General features: G+C 43.1%; 1 long non-coding RNA gene across 8 annotated transcripts in view; it reads left to right on the forward strand.

The window, feature by feature from the left end:
- LOC147339853 (uncharacterized) overlaps positions 1-18388 on the forward strand; it is a 174568-nt gene that overhangs the window by 113899 nt on the left and 42281 nt on the right. For 3 of the 8 annotated variants that reach the window (XR_015159226.1, XR_015159225.1, XR_015159229.1), the window contains exon 1: positions 7784-8315. The exons of 2 other annotated variants lie outside the window; for them this stretch is intronic. This is a non-coding gene — a long non-coding RNA (uncharacterized LOC147339853). Of the gene's footprint in view, positions 1-7783; positions 8316-18388 lie in introns of those variants that run through there. 3 more of the 8 variants (XR_015159222.1, XR_015159223.1, XR_015159228.1) reach the window with 2 other exon arrangements.

An 18388-nucleotide genomic window follows, 5' to 3' on the forward strand; every position in this document is an offset into this window, starting at 1 on the left:
GGTGGCTCAGAGGTTAGTGTCTGCCTGCAATGTGGGAGACCTGGGTTCAGTCCCTGGTCTGGGAAGATCCCCTGGAGAAGGAAATTGAAACCCACTCCAGTACTCTTGCCTGGAGAATCCCATGGACGGAGGAGCCTGGTAGGCTCCCTGGAGTTGCAAAGAGTCGGATGCAACTGACCAATTCACTTTATTATATACTGGAGAAGAGATGATGTCATTTGGAGCAAATCATAAGAGACAGCGCCCATACATTAAAAAGTTGTTGAAAGGGTAAAGAGAAGGGGTTGAATTTAGACAAAGATCTGGTTATTTTGACACCTGGTATATAGTATAGTCTGTTTTGCTGAATTTCACCAGCTCTTGCTTCTGTGTATCTTCCTAAATAAAATTAGATGTGTTCCTGCAAGCAGAATGTAAGAAGGCTTCTGGTGAATTCTAGACTGTCTCTGAGTAGTGTGTCCCTCATCACAAATACCTGGAGTGGGGGAGGATCCAGAAAGCTGCCACGCCCACAGAACTGCGTTTCTGTGCCTGCAACGAGTGCTGGAGCAGTTCTACAAAGGAGGCCAGACAAGCACTTACAAATGAGGCACAGGTAGAGTTCCTATGGGATCCAACTACTTATTTCTTCCCTCCTTACCTACCCTTCGTTTCTCCTCTGTTGACACCATGCAGAAGGAAAGTGTGGAAGAATGTATTATTTGTTTGAAATTTCTCCTTCTATTCTCTGTATTGTGCCATAGTTTCACTAGGTAGATTATACTTCTCCATCCCATTGACCTTGAAATTAGCCATATGACTTGCTCGGGCTAAGGGAAAATGGGCACAAGTGATCATTAATGAGTTCTGCACTGAGATATTAAAGGGCATTGCATTTTCTGCCAAGTTCTTCTTGTATTTCTGTCATCTGCCATGAGAAGTGCATACCCCAGGAAGCTGCTGACTGCAAAATGAGACACATATGAACAGACCTCAGTCTGATTCACAGCCTTAAGCAGAGCTGCCATAAGTGACCCACAGACACATGAGTAAGAACATCAATGGTATCTTAGTCAACCACTAAGATTTAGGGGTGGGGTGTTTGCTATGGAGCAGCATTATAGCATTAGCCGAATAACACACTAGGGTAACTGCCATTTACTTGAGACTCACTCCTTGCCAAGCACCACTAACATTAGCTCCCTTAATCTATAAAATTTCCTTCTGAGATCTGCTAATACTTCCATCTTTCATGAAACATCTGCTCAGAGAAGGCAAGGACTCATAGCTAACAAGTGGCTGAGCCAGAAACTCAAATTCACGTTCAAATATTGCATTGGCCAAAAAGTTCATTTGGGTTCTTGTGACATTTCATGGAAAAACCAGAATGAACATTTTTGCCAACCCAATACAATGATTATTCCATGACTTTTTCCTATTTTTTCTGCAGTTGAAACCACAGGTGATAGCAACAACCATCACATAAAGCACAAGTTCACTCTTTTATGAAGGGCACTTTCCCGAGTCTTTTCAATCCAATTACTAATTGGGGTACTTAAATTCTGTTTAGTTCTGCTCTAGATTGAATCGTAGCCCATGAGATTTGAAATGGGAAGTCTTTAGTTCAGAAAGAATTGTGCTTTAGAAACCACAGGAAGGCTTAACATAGATTGGAATATTCTGAGGTGATAGGTAGGAGAGAAAATGTACCAGATAAAAACGCGTTGAGCCAGTGTTTTGAGCTTTTCTTGACTAAACCAGACAGATTCCACAGAAACTACTCAAGATCCTCCCTTGTGACCCCACTGCAAGAGACAACCATTCAGAAAGCACCACCAGGATTGTTGCAGTGACACTCAGGAGCAAATATTTCCCATCTCTGGCTGCCCAATAGAATCACTTGGAGACCTTGAGAAAAAAAAAAAAAATTCTGGGCCCTGCTGACAAACAAACTTAATTGACATTTCTGGGTGAGAAGCTGAGCATTTGTTGTTGTTGTTGTTGGGGGGAATGTGAATTTTTTAAAGTTCCCCAGGTAATTCTATTTTCTTTGACCACACTGAGTAGTGTGTGGGAAACTAGTTCCCAGATCAGGGAACAGACCCTAGTCACTCCCCCACCCCCATCTACAGTGGAAGCATAGAGTCCCAACCATTGGACCACCAGGGAAGTCCCCCAGGTGAGTCTAATAGGCAGCCAGAGTTGCGACCCACTAAGCTACACTGGTGGAGAAGGCATTGGCAACCCACTCCAGTACTCTTGCCTATAAAATCCCATGGACAGAGGAGCCTAGTAGGCTGCAGTCCATGGGGTTGCAAAGAGTCGCACATGACTGAGCGACTTCACTTTCACATTTCACTTTCATGCATTGGAGAAGGAAATGACAACCCACTCCGGTGTTCCTGCCTGGGGAATCCCACGGATGGCTGAGCCTGGTGGGCTGCTGTCTATGGGGTCTCACAGAGTTGGACACAACTGAAGTGACTTAGCAGCAGCAGCAGCAAGCTACACTGGTGGCTCAGATGATAAAGAATCTGCATGTGATGCTAGAGACCTGGGTTCAATCCCTGGGCTGAGAAGATCCCCTGGAGGAGAGTGTGGTAATCCACTCCAGTATTCTTGCCTGGAGAATTCCATGGACAGAGGAGCCTGGTGGGCTACAGTCCACGGGGTCGCAAAGAGCTGGACACAACTGAGCAGCTAAACACAGTGCAAGCTGTAATAGAAGATGGGCTTCCCTGGTGGCTCAGTGGTAAAGATTCCACCTGCTAAAGTAGGATATGTGGGTTCCATCCCTGGGTGGGGAAGATCCCCTGGAAGAGGGCATGGCAACCCACTCCAGTATTCTTGCCTGGAGAATCCCATGGACAGAGGAGCCTGGTGGGCTACAGTCCATGGGGTTACAAAGAGACATGATGGAGCGACTCATGTCAACAACAACAAAAGCTAGAAGATGGACACAAAAAATGTATTTGCTGATTTGCTGATATTTAACATTAAAAGCCAGTTCTAGCCAATGACTCACTCATGGAGACTGGAGTGTCAGCTTTGCGTGTCTTTAAACTTCCTACCTACTCTCCTATCATCATTCTGTACTATTTCTCTTTCCTCCGTGGAATATTTACTGAATCTATAGTTATTTACTGAAATCCATATTTATGTAAATTCCTAAAGTGGAGTTTGCCAAGGGCTAGACTGTAAAAGTTTATAGAGTTTGTAAACAATTCACTAAAACTGTTATCTGCTAACTTAAAGAGGAGAGATGTCAGTGGCTTCATTGGCCAAATAAATAAAGCCCAGACTGCCATTTATAGTGATTGTATACATGGTTCATGCTGCTGCTGCTGCAGTCGCTTCAGTCGTGTCCGACTCTGTGTGACCCCATAGACGGCAGCCCACCAGGCTCCCCCGTCCCTGGGATTCTCCAGGCAAGAACACTGGAGTGGGTTGCCATTTCCTTCTCCAATGCATGAAAGTGAAAAGTGAAAGGGAAGTCACTCAGTCATGTCCGACCCTCAGCGACCCCATGGACTCCAGCCTTCCCGGCTCCTCCATCCATGGGATTCTCCAACAAGACTACTGGAGTGGGGTGCCATTGCCTTCTCCGTACATGGTTCATACTCTCCTATGAATATTTTGGAGCACTGACATTCTAGTTTAATTTGCACATACAAGTTCCCAAGAATTACCTGTGACTGGCATAGCCCGAGATTGAGACATGCATGCTATCTTGCTCCTGCATACAGAGACCCCTTGTGGCACTTATCTGACTGCCTCCCTGGGTATGTGGGAAACTTTCTCTTTCTTTTACAGTAAGATACACAACTCTCTTACTGCACTGGTGGCAACTGATTTTTTTTTGGATGCATTTGAATGAAAATAATATCTAAGATTTATGGAGTATTGTCTATGTGCCAGGCACTATCCTCAGTGTTCTACATGCATTAACTCATTTAATCCTTAACTCTATGAGGTAGATGATCTAGTTATTGTCCTCATTTTACAGAAGAAAAAAACTGAGGCAGAGAAAAATTAAGTAAGGTGTCTAAGGTCACACACCTATTAAAGGATAAAGCTGGAATATGAAGCCAGAAAGTCTAGTTCCAGAATCTGGATTTTGAGCCACTAGAAATACCACATCCCTTAGTAGGCAGTAGGTAACTTTCTTTCAACTTTAGTAGGTAGGGGACTGATCTGAGTACATTTTAGGAGAGACTGTAGAGCAACCAGTAGTCTCCTCAATGCTAGTGGAAGTGCAAACTGGTACAACCACAAAGAAACTGTTTGCTAACAGTTAATACCTACTAAAGCTGAACACCTGCTTACCCTATGACCCAGTAATTCCTGGGTACATATCCCAAAACAGTGCATACGTGTGTTGATGAAAGGACATGAATTTGGGTGTTTGTAACAGCACTGAACTGGAAACTACCCAAAGGTCCATCAACAGGAAAGCGGATAAACACATTCTAGTGTATTTATACCGCTGTGCAGCAATGAGAAGAAACAATGTATCACTACACAGAGTAATAAGGAAGGCTCTCACAAACAGAATGCAGACTGAGAGAAGTCAGGAAAAAAGAGCACAGGCTATAAGTTTCAATATATATAGAGTACAGAGGCAGGCAAAAGGAATCTCTGCTATTAGGGGTCAGGCTATTGGTTACCCCAAGGGGGAGAAGCTGTGTCTGGAATGAGTATTTGGGCCAGGGGGCTTCTGGGGTTGTGGGTAAAGATTTATTTACTTATTTGTGCTATGTGGCTTGTGGGATCTAGTTCCCAGACCAGGGATTGAAACCATGCCCCCTGCAGTAGAAACAGAGTCTTAACCACTGGACTGCTAGGGAAATCCCAAGTCCTCTTCATTGATCTGGATGGCAACCCACTCCAGTACTGGTGCCTGGAAAATCCCATGGACAGAGAAGCCTGGTAGGCTACAGTTCATGGGGTCGCAAAGAGTCGGACACAACTGAGCGACTTCAATTTATTGGCCACAGCATGTTTAAAGTTCTGAAAGTTCAGTGAGCTTTACATTTAGGTTACATGCACTTTTCTGTATGTACACTATCTATCAATAAAAAATTTGCAAGGGTACTACCTGTTATCAAATATTACCTAGGAGATTTCATTAAATATTTTCAAATAAACAATGCATATATAAGGAATGTAGTCATTCCAGGCAATCAAAGAGTAAGTTTCTGCTATCTCTAGTTCTTCCCCCACTTTCCTGCTTTTTATCACAAATGCCAACCTGATGATTTAATAATAACAAGAGAAAATGTTCAACTGGGTCAGGTATATGGAACAGGTTCAGTGTGCTTGCCTCCAGACAGGAGTTCAAAGGCAGGGTAACTAATGAGAGTTGTATGAAGGTATGGTTGGTAGGGGGGCTTCCCTGGTGGCTAAGACTGTAAAGCATCTGCCTGCAATGCGGGAGACCCGGATTTGATTCCTGGGTCAGGAAGATCCCCTGGAGAAGGAAATGGCAATCCACTCCAGCACTCTTGCCTGGAAAATCCCATGGACGGAGGAGCCTGATAGGCTACAGTCCATGGGTCACAAAGAGTTGGACACGACTGAGCGACTTCAGTTGGTAGGAGGTATCAAAACAAAGGGTCCCTGGCTCACTCCCTTTGCATCTCCTGGAGCACTCCCAAGGGTGTGGAAATAGCTTTCTTTTGTAGAAATCTTCAAGAATGAGGAAACTGAGGTCTGCGCTAAGAAGTCACTGACTCCACATGACACTCTGCCTAAGGGCAATCCCCTCTGAGGACAGAGTCCTCACTGGAAGCAGGTGGACCAGCTCACAGTAGGAATTCTCACTACCCCTGCTCACCTGTGTAAGCAACTCATCAGCCACCCCTTTATATTTGAGGGGTAGAGCCCAATCCACCATGGCCTGTTTATCCCACTTCTGCCTTGGAGAGAAAGACTTCATTAACTGTCACAAAGGCAATGCTTTACCAGTGAAAGCACTACTTTCTTTTTGCCTGAAAAGTATGCCTACAAAAAACTTTCATCACTATACATGCTGTCAGCCAAGTTCTTTCTGGTAAGTTCTACAGGGAAGAACATTGGATTCTAGCTCAAAAATTATAATCAAAACAGCCACAAAATTCACCTCTATTATCAGGCAAGACTTGAACCTGGCCATCTTACCAGGTTTTCTTTTTCTTCCTCTGTGCACTGCACAGAATTATGGATAACTAAATATAACATAACTTTGGCAAATACTTTTCTTAGAATTCTGTTGATTATTCTCAGGGGGAAAGTCATATGCAAAGAAACTAGGTTGACTTAATTACTAAGTTTATTCATCAATCATTTAGTGACTTTGCTCCAGGTCTTATTTCCAGTTGCATTTTAAATTTCAATCTATTTTCAGGATCAGATTTATTCTCCCCTCTCTCTCCTCATCACCTCTACCACCACAGAAGCCATGCTGGATTTACCCTTAGTCCCACTAAGCCCTTGTGGGAAAGAAAGACATCCAGTGAGAAGTGATGAGGGAGGAAGGGAGGAGGAGAAGTGTGTGACTCTGCGACCCCATGGACTGTAGCCGGCCAGGCTCCTCTGCCTATGGAATTTCCCAGGCAAGAATACTGGAGTGGGTTACCATTTCCTTTTCCAGGAGACCTTCCAAGCCAGGAATCGAACCTGTGTCTCTTGCATCTCCTGCATTGGCAGGCAGATTCTTTACCACTGAGCCACAAGGGAAGCCCGTCCTCGCCTTACCTGAGTTGATTTAAGGTCCCTTTCATCTGGGAGGCAAAAGAGGAAAGATCTCTGGATAGAGGGGTGATGGAAGACAAATTCTTAACCTGGTGTCTGCCCTGTGCCTGATCTGATGAGAATTCTGGGGCCCCCTAGAGGGAGGGGTCAGTGCCTAATGGCTCAAGGTGCTCTGTTCATCAGAGGTTCTGACATGTTGGGCCAAAGAAGGGGTTACATGATTATTGGGCAGAGGAGATAAAACATGAAAAGAAAATTACTCAAGATAAAGTAAAAAAGGGCGAGAAGGGTTATGCTCCCCAGACCTACTCTTCCTGAGACCATCACATAGCACTGGGGCTATAGGACCTTAAAGTGAGTGCTGGAGAATGGCAAGTCATAGAAGAGAAATAGAAATAGGTGCCTACCTGGCAACCACAAAATACCAATAGGTATGTGACAACAAACAGCACTCAGAAGAACATGGGCAAGCGTTTTTCTAACTACCTGTAAGATACTTGCCCTGTGAAGTCCCAGGGGCATCGAGGAATTTCTAGTGGCAGTTGGAAGAGCAAGCCACTCAAAATGGCTGTGTTCTTGCTCTCTGTCTCTCCCCGGTCTGACTAGGGCCTACTCCACCTACACCCTACTCACAGGACAAACCTTCCCACATCCTTGCCTCACGGCCCACTAACTATAGCTTACCAAACGGCTGATGAGGAGTCTGCCCCTCAACGGCTTTCCTCGATCAGCCGTTGCCACGCAACGGTAGGCTTGGGTGCCACGAATATGGGTTCTTATGTGCGCATGCGTGCGTGCTTGTGTGCGTGTGTGTTGTGTGCGTGCGTGCTTGCGTGGGCATCTGAGAGCATGTGCGGGTGCCTGAGCGCCTGCATGGGTGCGTGGGTACATACGTGCTTGCGTGTGTGTGGGTGCATGGCTGCGTGCTTGGCCACCAGCGTGCGTAAGCGGGTGCCTGAGTCCGTCCCTGCGTGGGTGCCTATGTGCGTGGGTGCTTGCGTTACTGCACGCGTGCATGTTCAGCCATATCCCAGTCTTTGACTGAAGCCTGCCAGGCATTCTCCAGCTGAGCATAGCCATTTCCTTCTCCAGGGCATCTGCCTGACAGGAATCACCTGAGGTCAATTCCCATACAATTGGTAATCCTGGCTTCCCCCAGCCCCCAGCAGTGAAACCTGCCAACGTGTCGGTCTTGCCTGCTTGCTCCTGCGTTGCACATGATGGGATGTTGTTCCAAGACCTTGCTTGAGACAGACAGGGTCCTCCATCGGGTAAAGCATGATGTCTTCTTCTCTGTCGGTGAATTAGGGCCTTTTCATTGGTCGTTAAACTGGGCAAGTGAGGCCTTGCTGGCCTGTGGGATGCAGCAGAACAGCTGCTAAGTCGCTTCAGTCGTGTCTGACTCGGTGAGACCCCATAGACAGCAGCCCATCAGGCTCCCCCATCCCTAGGATTCTCCAGGCAAGAACACTGAAGTGGGTTGCCATTTCCTTCTCCAATGCATCAAAGTGAAAAGTGAAAGTGAAGTCACTCAGTCGTGTCTGACTCTTCGCGACCCCATGGACTGCAGCCTACCAGGCTCCTCTGTCCATGGGATTTTCCAGGTAAGAGTACTGGACTGGGTTGCCATTGCCTTCTCCAGGTCTTGGTCTAGGAATCCTTAATTTAGGCATAAATGTGTGTGTTTTTAAAATTTTATTTAGTTAGTTTTTGGTTGTGCTGGATTTTTGTTGCTGCTCAGGGGCTTTCTCTAGTTGAGGAGAGCCGGGGCTTCTCACTGCAGTGGCTCCTCTTGCGGAGCACTGGCTCTAGGGCACGTGGGCTGAGTAGTTGTGGTGCACCGGCTTAGTTGCTCCAGGGCATACGGACCGGGAGGGATTGAACCAGTGTACCTGCATTGGCAGATGGATTCTTTTCCACTATGTAACCGGGGAGGTCCAGTTTGGGCATAAAAATGTGACATCATTCATTCCCAAACTGCTAAGATCTGGGAATATTTTAATTATTACACAGTAGGGTGTGTTGCCCAATCTCCTTGGAGAAGATTATACAGACGGTGTTTTGTCAAACTACTTCCATTATATAAAGGTGCTCTGTGGAAAGAATAGTCAATAATCAAAACAGTTTGAGAATACTGGATTAAATAACATTAAGTAGGTGTCTTTACTGAAAACCTCATGTCATTAATGTGCTAATGGGGCAGTGAATCCTTGTGTCAATCAGGATATGCTAGGTTATGCTGCAACAAAAATTGACTCTAAAATTTCAGTGGCGTATATCAACAAAGGTTTATTTCACTAGTCCTGCCACACATCATCTTCTCTTTGGGACCTAGGCTGAAGCAACAGACTATTTGTCATTTGTTAGTATTCAAGAGAAATTTATCTTTACACAGAATAAAGTGCACAGGTCTAATGATTTTATATGTAGAAGTGCAAGGAAGTCAATGCCCGTGGGACAAACTCTGATCACTGTAGACAGGAGACAGCAGAGAGTCAGCAGCTAAGTTCCCTATGCGTTCCCTCTCTGATGGGCTGTAATGGGGCACAGTTCTTTCTTTTCATCTTGGTACCAGGTGGACACACCTGAGAGAAGCAGCTGTTTCTCTCATAGAGTTTGATGGAAAGTTTGTTGGAAAGCAGTGACCAGTATCACAGGACATCATCTTATATTGAATATTGATTCATTTATTTGGCTGCTCAGATTCTTTGTTGTGGCACGTGGGATGTTTAGTTGTGGCATGTGAACTCTTCTTTGCGGCATGTAGGATCTAGTTCCCAGACCAGGGACTGAACCCAGGCCCCCTGCTTTGGGAGTGTGGAGTCTTAGCCACTGGACCACCAGGGAAGTCCCTCACCTTGTATTTGAATCTCCCTCTTTTCTCCTCACTTTAGCTGCCATGGATTATACCTCCCACAAAAGCTTTAGCATTTAAACCTTTCTTCAGGCTCTGTTTTCCAGGGAACCCAGGATAACACAGTGTGGGAAAATACCAGGGCTTTCTGGTCTCATAGACCAGTGGAATTGTGCTATGTTAGGCCTCCTTGGTATTTCTCCATCTCACAAAGTACACACTCAGCTTTGCACATGCTGTTTCTCTATATGGAACATTCTTCTTTCAGACATATGCATGGTTTATTTCCTCACCTCCTTCAGGTTGTTGCCCAAATATCGCCTACTTACTGAGACCATCCCTTCTCTCCTATTTAAATTTGCACACATATACTGCACTGTATTCCTTCACCCCTCATTTATTTTATTTATTGTTATTTCTAGAATAATAGCTCCATATTATAGCTCATCATTTTTGGTAAGCTCCATGAGAGGAAAAACATTCAGTAAGTATTTATGGGGCAGCTGGATGGATGGATGGGTGATGGATGAATGGATGGATAGAGTGATGGATGAATAGATGAACAGATGGAGCAGTTGATGATAAGGAGCTGTTCTTTTTCATGGTTCAGGATCTCTGTAAACATGGTATAAAAAAACTCCAAATGAACTTCAGTTACAGTATTCATAGCCAGTTCAGAAAAGAACTGTTGAAGCAAACTGCACTGAATGTTTTCTTCAGTTAACTCCCATCAATGGTTGAGCTCATCAATTTTGGAAGACATCCTAGTATGCCTTCCAAACAGTCTCATTAGGCTATTTGAAACTATTGATGTCAGAATATAGCACTCTTATCCCTTCCTTTTTCATCGTTAATTAATGGATTAAAAGTCCACTGTAGCAGTGTTAAAGTCTAGCCCAGGAAGAAGGTGGTCCTGCACTGTCGGCTAGTTGCATCTCATTCCATCTGATGCTGCTGAGGCCTGGCCATCAGCGTGCGTTTGAGGGAGACAACAAAAACCCACTGAAAAGACGGCTGGAGAGCTTGCTAAGTTTAGAGACATCCATTAATGGACTCTCGTTTTTAGCAAAATGGAAGTTGGTTCTTTAAATACGTTGTTTTGAATTATTAATTTATGTAGAGATGAAAGAATGCTTGGATTTTTAAGCCAGATCAGCTTGGGTTCACAAAATCATTCTACCTATATTAAGATGAGGAAAGGCCATCTGTTTGTCTGGAAGAGAATTGACTAGCTTTTGAGTACCTTATAAATTGGCAAGTGATGAACCATCTTAAGTGGGTTGCTATAGTTATGTCTACAGTTTGTTTAGTATTTTAACTATTTATAAGGCACGCCGTAATGTTGTGAAATGAGTATAAACCCTAGTTTGGGTGGTATCTGGATGTTTGTAGCCCTTGTTTAGTACCTATAATTCTAACCATAAGAGCTCCTACTTAGTGCTTATGATGATCCAGGAATCGCATTCAATGCTTTCAGTATGCTCTTCTTTCTTCATAACAGTCTTAGGAGCAAAATATTATTATCCCCATTTTAAAGCTCAGGAAACTACCATTTGTTGGGGTTGAGAACCTGCCCAGGGTCTTACAGCCATTAAGGATCACAGGCATGGCTTTACCGTGTTTGTTGTTCAGTTGCCTAGTAGTATCCCACTCTTTGTGACCCCATGGACTGCAGCACGCCAGGCCTCCCTGTCCCTCATCATCTTCTGGAGTTTGCCCAAGTTCACGTTCATTGCATCAGTGATGCCGTTCAGCCATCTCATCCTCTGACACCCTCTTCTCCTGCCCTCGATCCTTCCCGGCATCAGGGCTTTTCCAATAAGTTTTCTGTTTGCATCAGATGACCAAAATACTGGAGCTTCAGCTTCAGCATCAATCCTTCCAGTGAATATTCAGGCTTAATCTCCCTTAAGATTGACTGGTTAGGATACAGTGTACTAACACATATATATGGAATTTAGAAAGATGGTAATGCCCAGTGAATATTCAGGCTTAATCTCCCTTAAGATTGACTGGTTAGGATACAGTCTACTAACACATATATATGGAATTTAGAAAGATGGTAATGATAACCCTGTATGCAAGACAGCAAAAGAGACACAGATATAGAACAGTCTTTTGGACTCTGCGGGAGAGGGCGAGGGTGGGATGATTTGGGAGAATGGCATTGAAACATGTATAATATCATATGCGAAATGAATTGCCAGTCCAGGTTTGATGCATGATACAGGATGCTCGGGGCTGTTGCACTGGGATGACCCAGAGGGATGGTATGGGGAGGGAGGTGGGAGGGGTTTCAGGATGGGAAACACGTGTACACCCGTGGTGGATTCATGGTGATATATGGCAAAACCAATACAATATTGTAAAGCAAAAAAAAAAAAAAAAAAAAAATATATATATATATATATATATATATATATATATATATATATTAACTGGTTCGACCCCTTGCGATCCAAGGGACTTTCAGGAGTCTTCTCCAGCACCATAGTTCGAAGACATTAATTCTTTGGCGTTCTGATCTCACAACCCTACATGATGGCTGGGAAAACCATAGCCTTGACTATATGGACCTCTGTTGGCAGAGTAACGTCTCTGCTTTTCAATACACTGTCTAGGTTTGTCATTGCTTTCCTGCCAAGAAGCAATTGTCTTCTGAGTTCATGGCTGTAGTCACTATCTGCAGTGATTTTCGAGCCCAAGAAGAGGAAATCTGTCACTACTTCCACCTTTTCCCCCCTCTATTGGTCGTGAAGTAATCGTCTGGAAGGCATGACCTTAGTGTTTTGCATATTTAGTTTTAAGCCCGCTCTTTCACTATCCTCCCTCACCCTCATCAAGAGGCTCTTTAGTTCCTCTTTGCTTTCTGCCATTAGAGTGATATCATCTGCATATCTGAGGCTGTTGATGTTTCTCCTGCCTATCTTGATTCAGACTGGTAACTCATCAAGCTGGCATTTCTCCTGATGTGCTCTGCATATAGGTTAGACAGAGTGACAGCAGACAGCCCTGTCATACTCCTTTCTCAATCTTAAACCAATCAGTTGTTCCATACAGGGTTTTAACTGTTGCTTCTTGACCTGCATACAGGTTTCTCAAGAGACAGGTAAGATGGTCTGGTATTCCCATCTCTCTGAGAGCTTTCCACAGTTTGTCATGATCTGTACAGTCAAAGGCTTTCCTGTAGTCGATGAAACAGAGATAGCTGTTTTGCTGAAATTCCCTTGCATTCTCTATACTCCAGCAACTGTTGGCAATTTGATCTCTAGTTCCTCTTCTTTTTCTAAACCCAGCTTGGACATCTGGAAGTTCATGATTCACCTAATTCTGAAGCCTAGCATGCAAGATTTTAAGCATGACCTTACTAGCATGGGAAATGAGTGCAATTGTCTGATGGTTAGAACATTCTTTAGTACCACCTTTCTTGGGAATTGGGTTGAGGATTGACCTTTTCCAGTCCTGTGGCCACTGCTGGGTCTTCCAGATTTGTTGACATAATGAATGCAACATTTTGATGGCATTCTCCTTTAGAGATTTGAATAGTTCTTTTGGAATTCCATCGCATCCACTAGCTTTATTAACAGCAGTGCTTCTTAAGGCCCACTTGGCTTCACACTCCAGAATGTCTGGGTTTGGGTGACTAACCACACCATTGTACTGATCCGGTTCATTAAGATCTTTTTTATACAGTTCTTCCGTGTATTCTTTCCATCTCTTCTTGATCTCTTCAGCATCTACTCGGTCTCTACCATGTTTATCCTTTATTGTGCCCATCTTTGGGTGGACTCCATGCTTGCAGACACCTGAATCCAAGCTCTGGGGTTTGAAGAAAAAGGGAAAAGGCTATATAAAAAGTGGTGAGTTCTAAACTCTCAAGTGATAAATTTTAGATGATTCAATACTACTGACATACTTCTAACCCTGGTAGAATCCACCTTGTTCAGGAGGAGGGACACATGCATGCACATACACACACACATGCACACATACATACAAACAATCACACACAGATACACTTTTATTTATATGCACATACACACACACCAGCCCTTGGCCAGTCACACTAGGGCAATTAGCAGACACTCATATTCTGGGATCCTTCAGGCTCAGAGCCAAGTTAAAAGACAGACCAAGTGCATAATTGCTCTGAGCCCCAATCTGTAAAGGTAATACCATTTCCAATGAAAATCAGAAATATGGTACCATTTAACTCAGATCTACATGTGTGACTACTTCTATAACCATCAACTTACAAATCAGTCCTACTTTAGTGAAGTAGACAGTAGAAATGACAAAAACCATCCTGATGCCAGTTCTACTCCCTCAGTAAGAAAAGGTTGCATTAATATTGGAAGAACAGCATCAGAAGCACATATCTAATTCTTAGTTTGCCTCAGCTGCAACATATCTTGGTCCAGACCTGTTTGTGCAATGGGTGTTCTACTCTATTTCTAGTGCCAAAGTACCAGAGGCTTGGGCACTGTGCCCAGTCTTCTATTCCAACAACATTGTCTTCTTGAGCTCTCATGTGTGGTCCAATGCATGCAGTCCAGTGCTTGTCTCTGCACTTGGACTTTCCTTCTGATCCAGTGTGGAATCTGTGGAACAGATCTTGATTGCCTCACTGGCCTTCAGGCCTCTCCCAAATTTGACTTTACATATTAGATTTCCATTTGGGCTTGGGGTAAACTACTTTTCTCTTCTTGTTATTTGGCTATCAGACATGCTGCTAAATCTCTCTAGCCTTGGCCTGGTCTAGCCTAGCCTTTGGCCTTCCTGGGATCAGCAGCCTTCTCTGGCTTCCCAAGCATCCCAGGAATGCTTCCAGGATACCCCTGCTTGTTGAATGTTCAGTATCTGTCCTGTCCTCTGAATGTAAACTCTTTATTCAGCACTCTTTCTCTAACACTTCACACGGGCCCTGCCATGTTCAGTTCAGTTCAGTAGCTCAGTCAAGTCCAACTCTTTGTGACCCCATGCATTGCAGCATGTCAGGCCTCCCTGTCCATCACCAACTCCCGAAGTTTACTCAAACTCCTGTCCATTGAGCCAGTGATGCAATCCAACCATCTCATCCTCTGTTGTCCCCTTCTCCTCCCACCTTCAATGTTTCCCAGCATCAGGGTCTTTTCCAATGAGTCAGTTCTTTGCATCAGGTGGCCAAAGTATTAGAGTTTCAGCTTCAGCATCAGTCCTTATTCAGAACTGCATATTCAGGACTGATTTCCTTTAGGATGTACTGGTTGGATCTCCTTGCTGTCCAAGGGACTCTTAAGAGTCTTCTCCAACACCACAGTTCAAAACCATCAATTCTTCGGGGCTCAGCTTTCTTTACAGTCCAACTCTCACATCCATACATGACCACTGGAAAAACCATAGCTTTGACTAGCCGGACCTTTGTTGGTAAAGTAATGCCTCTGGTTTTTAATATGCTGTCTAAGTCGGTCATAACTTTCTTCCAAGGATTAAGCATCTTTAATTTCATGGCTGCAGTCACCATCTGCAGTGATTTTGGAGGGCCCCCCAAAAGCAAAATCTGTCACTCCCCATCCGTTTGTCATGAATTGATGGGATCAGATGCCATGATATTAATTTTCTAAATGTTGAGTTTTCTGAATGTTGAGCACCTCATGTGGGGCCTGCCATGTAGAAGGTGATAAGTAAGTATTTGTCGAGTAAATAAGTGAATCTATATTTATTTAGTTTGCAGGTACATGACACTTAGGATGTGCCTGAAGATATTGTAAGGATTTTATACACATGAAACTCATTGAAATTTTTTTTAACATGCCATTTATCCCACTAGACTATTTGTTCCTTGAGGACAGAATATGTGCTGATCTCTAGTACAGTGTCTGACAATATATTTTGATTACATGACAACATCTATAGTTTTAATTGTTAAAATTACATTACTGAATCTGTCTTTCTTCTGTGAGCAACATGAAAACACAGATCTCTTAACTTGTAAATGCTCATGTTTAAATGGGGAAAAAAGAAAACCAAATGGGCTGTGTCATGGCCAAATTATCTTAATTTTATTTTCTTGATTGAAAATGTCTGTTGCTATAAAGTTTCATATTCTGATATTTTCTTTTGTTGATCTATCTATTGCTGTATAGTGAATTACCCCCAAATTCAGGGTAATTTTATATATACTAAAATTTCATTTTGCTCACCACTGTGTGGGTCAGACATTCAAGGAAGTTTCAGCTGAGCAGTTCTCACTGGGGTCTCTCACACAGTTGCAGTCAAGTGTCCGTTGTGCCTTCAGTCATCAGAATCTCAGCTGTGCTGGACATCCATGATGGCTTGCACAAGCCTGGCAGCTGATCCTGGCTGTCAGTTTGGGTTGTCCACCAGAGTATCTACATCTGCCTCTGCATGTGTCCTGGGCTTCTCAGAGCATGGTGGGTGGGTCCCAAGTGAGAGCTATCTGGAGAGCAGATAGCAGGTATTCAGAGAGAACTAAGCAGAAGCTGCCAGGCCTTGGAAGTCACATAGCATCACTTCTCCTAAATTCCATTTCTTCCAAATAAGGCCAGCCCAGGTTCAAGGCAGAAGGGGAAAATTGGACCCTGCCAATTTATGGGAGGAGTGTCAGAGCATTTGGTGCCATCTTTTCAAACGTCCACAACAAGGTTAGCCCTGAACTGATGAATGAAAAAGTAATGCCTATGTAAGCATATTTGGAAAACATGCTCTCCCAAATTCTGACTTCTGTAAAAACTTGGATTCTTCTTTGCTTTTTGTTTGCACTGTATCACTTGTGGGATTTTAGTTCCCTGAGCAGGATCAAACACTGGCCCTTGGCAGTGAGAGCTTGGAGTTCTAACTACTGAACCACCAGAGAACTCCCTGCATTTATTCTGAAGTGTTATTAGGTCCAAAATTAAGACATTGTTTTTATATCAAGAAAAGGTCTACTTATACAAACTTCTGGGCATAAGGTGAAAGGAAGGGGAAAAAAAGAAATAGAATGAAAGTCAGAGCTGGCCTCTACTTACCTGGCAGGATCCACCACTCCAGATATTTCCTCCTTCATCTGTTTCCATTCTTGAAATCCCTCCAGTGAAGGCTTCTACCAAATCTTTAGACAACACTCACTGCGATATAGATAACACTTAGAGAAGAATAGCATTTTAGTCTTTTGAAACTATTACCACTTGGGTGTTAAAGTGTGAATGAAGAGGCCCTGTTGATTGAACATAGATTTGTTCTTATAGGCATGATCAAAATTCTGGGAAAATTTAAAATTTTACAAGAAAAAATGAAAAAGAACTCAGTTATTGAAGTGGAACATCCTTGTATTTGTCATCCTACAAAGGTTATATTTATGAACTGAACTTCCCATTCCCTTTAGTGATTTAGTAAATCCCAGAGCAGTGTCAAGATAAACAATAAATTGCATCTCAGAAGCAATGAGTAAACCCTGAACGGGAATGCATCAGTTCACGTCATTATCTGTTCTATGGAGACAGCTACTCTACAGTATTTATTTGTACTTATCTCTTGAGGTAACACCTTCAACTCAATAGTTCTTTAATAGTTCTTTTCTATTTTTAATGTCCTTCTGCCATTAACCTGTTCTTATGTCCATTTTTCTTACTGAACATAGATGTGTGCAGAGGCTTGACTGTTTTTCTAGGTTATTTTTTTTTCCTCCATAGGAACAGTTTGTATTTCATTTGAAGTGTGTTAAGTTGCATCCGGCTTTACAGATTGGCAGTGTACCTTCATTTTGGACACAAAGGAAGCCATTCTCATGTCTGCTGTGTGAAAACTGAAACTTGGGTCTTATGTATTTTTAAATTATTGTGGTATAAAACACATAACATTCAGTCCACCATCTTAACTATTTTTAAATGTACAGCTTCAGTAGTGTTAAGCATGCTCACATTACGATATAACCTTTTGCATCTTTATGTACTTTTTTGTGTGTGTACATCTTGGTCAGAGAAGCAATTAGCCTCTCGCCCTGTGTAGACAGGCTTGATCTGTTGTCTCAGGCCTCAGACATGGTTGAATGGGGAATTTAGAGTTAGGTGCTGGACCTGTAAGAAACCAGGGAGGCATTAACTCCGTTGGACCCACTGTGCATTAGAGGCAGACATGCCATTTTCTGGTTGTTACAAGGTTACAGGATGGGATATTATCTTTACTATATCACTGCTTGAGTTTCAGGACACTCTGTGCAAGGGTCAAAATGGTCACCTGTGCTCCTAGTGTTACTCCTGTGAAACTTAGTCAGCTTGCACCCTTTTGCTTTTAGCCATCAGTGGATTGGTAAGACTCATCTGCGGGTGACAAAGCCAGAATATACACATGTAATTTCCAAAGCTCAGACCCTTCAGCTAAACTACATCTTACTACCACCTGTTCAAAAGGACCCAATAAATGTATTTTTAGGTGCTGATGTTCAGAAATCTGCATGTTAATAGGTTCTGAAGTTAAAGAGTGTTGGCTTGTGACTCCCCTGGAAAGTAATTTTCATTGTTAGAAACCTTACCAGCCAATGAAGTAAGAGTTGTTCCTATTTTGACATGCCAGTGATCAAATGATAGATATGAAACTGTATGAATTTTAGATTGCAACTGGTGACCTCAATTTTGCAATATCACTAAATGATTTCTTTGTTTTCTAAAGATATTTTATTTTTATTAACCTTTTCTTTTAAAAAGATTGTATAAGAAAAATTTTAAACCTAACAGAAATGTTGCTAGCATAAGTACGATGAATTCCTGATGGCCGGTACCTAGATCCACCAGTTGTTAACATGTTGCTATGTTTGCTTTTGTTCTCATTCGACGTGTATTTTCT

The sequence above is a fragment of the Bos grunniens genome, chromosome X (genome assembly GCF_055505025.1).
Source record: "Bos grunniens cultivar Pamir isolate PY7600 chromosome X, Bosgru_T2T1.0, whole genome shotgun sequence".
NCBI lineage: Eukaryota > Metazoa > Chordata > Mammalia > Artiodactyla > Bovidae > Bos > Bos grunniens.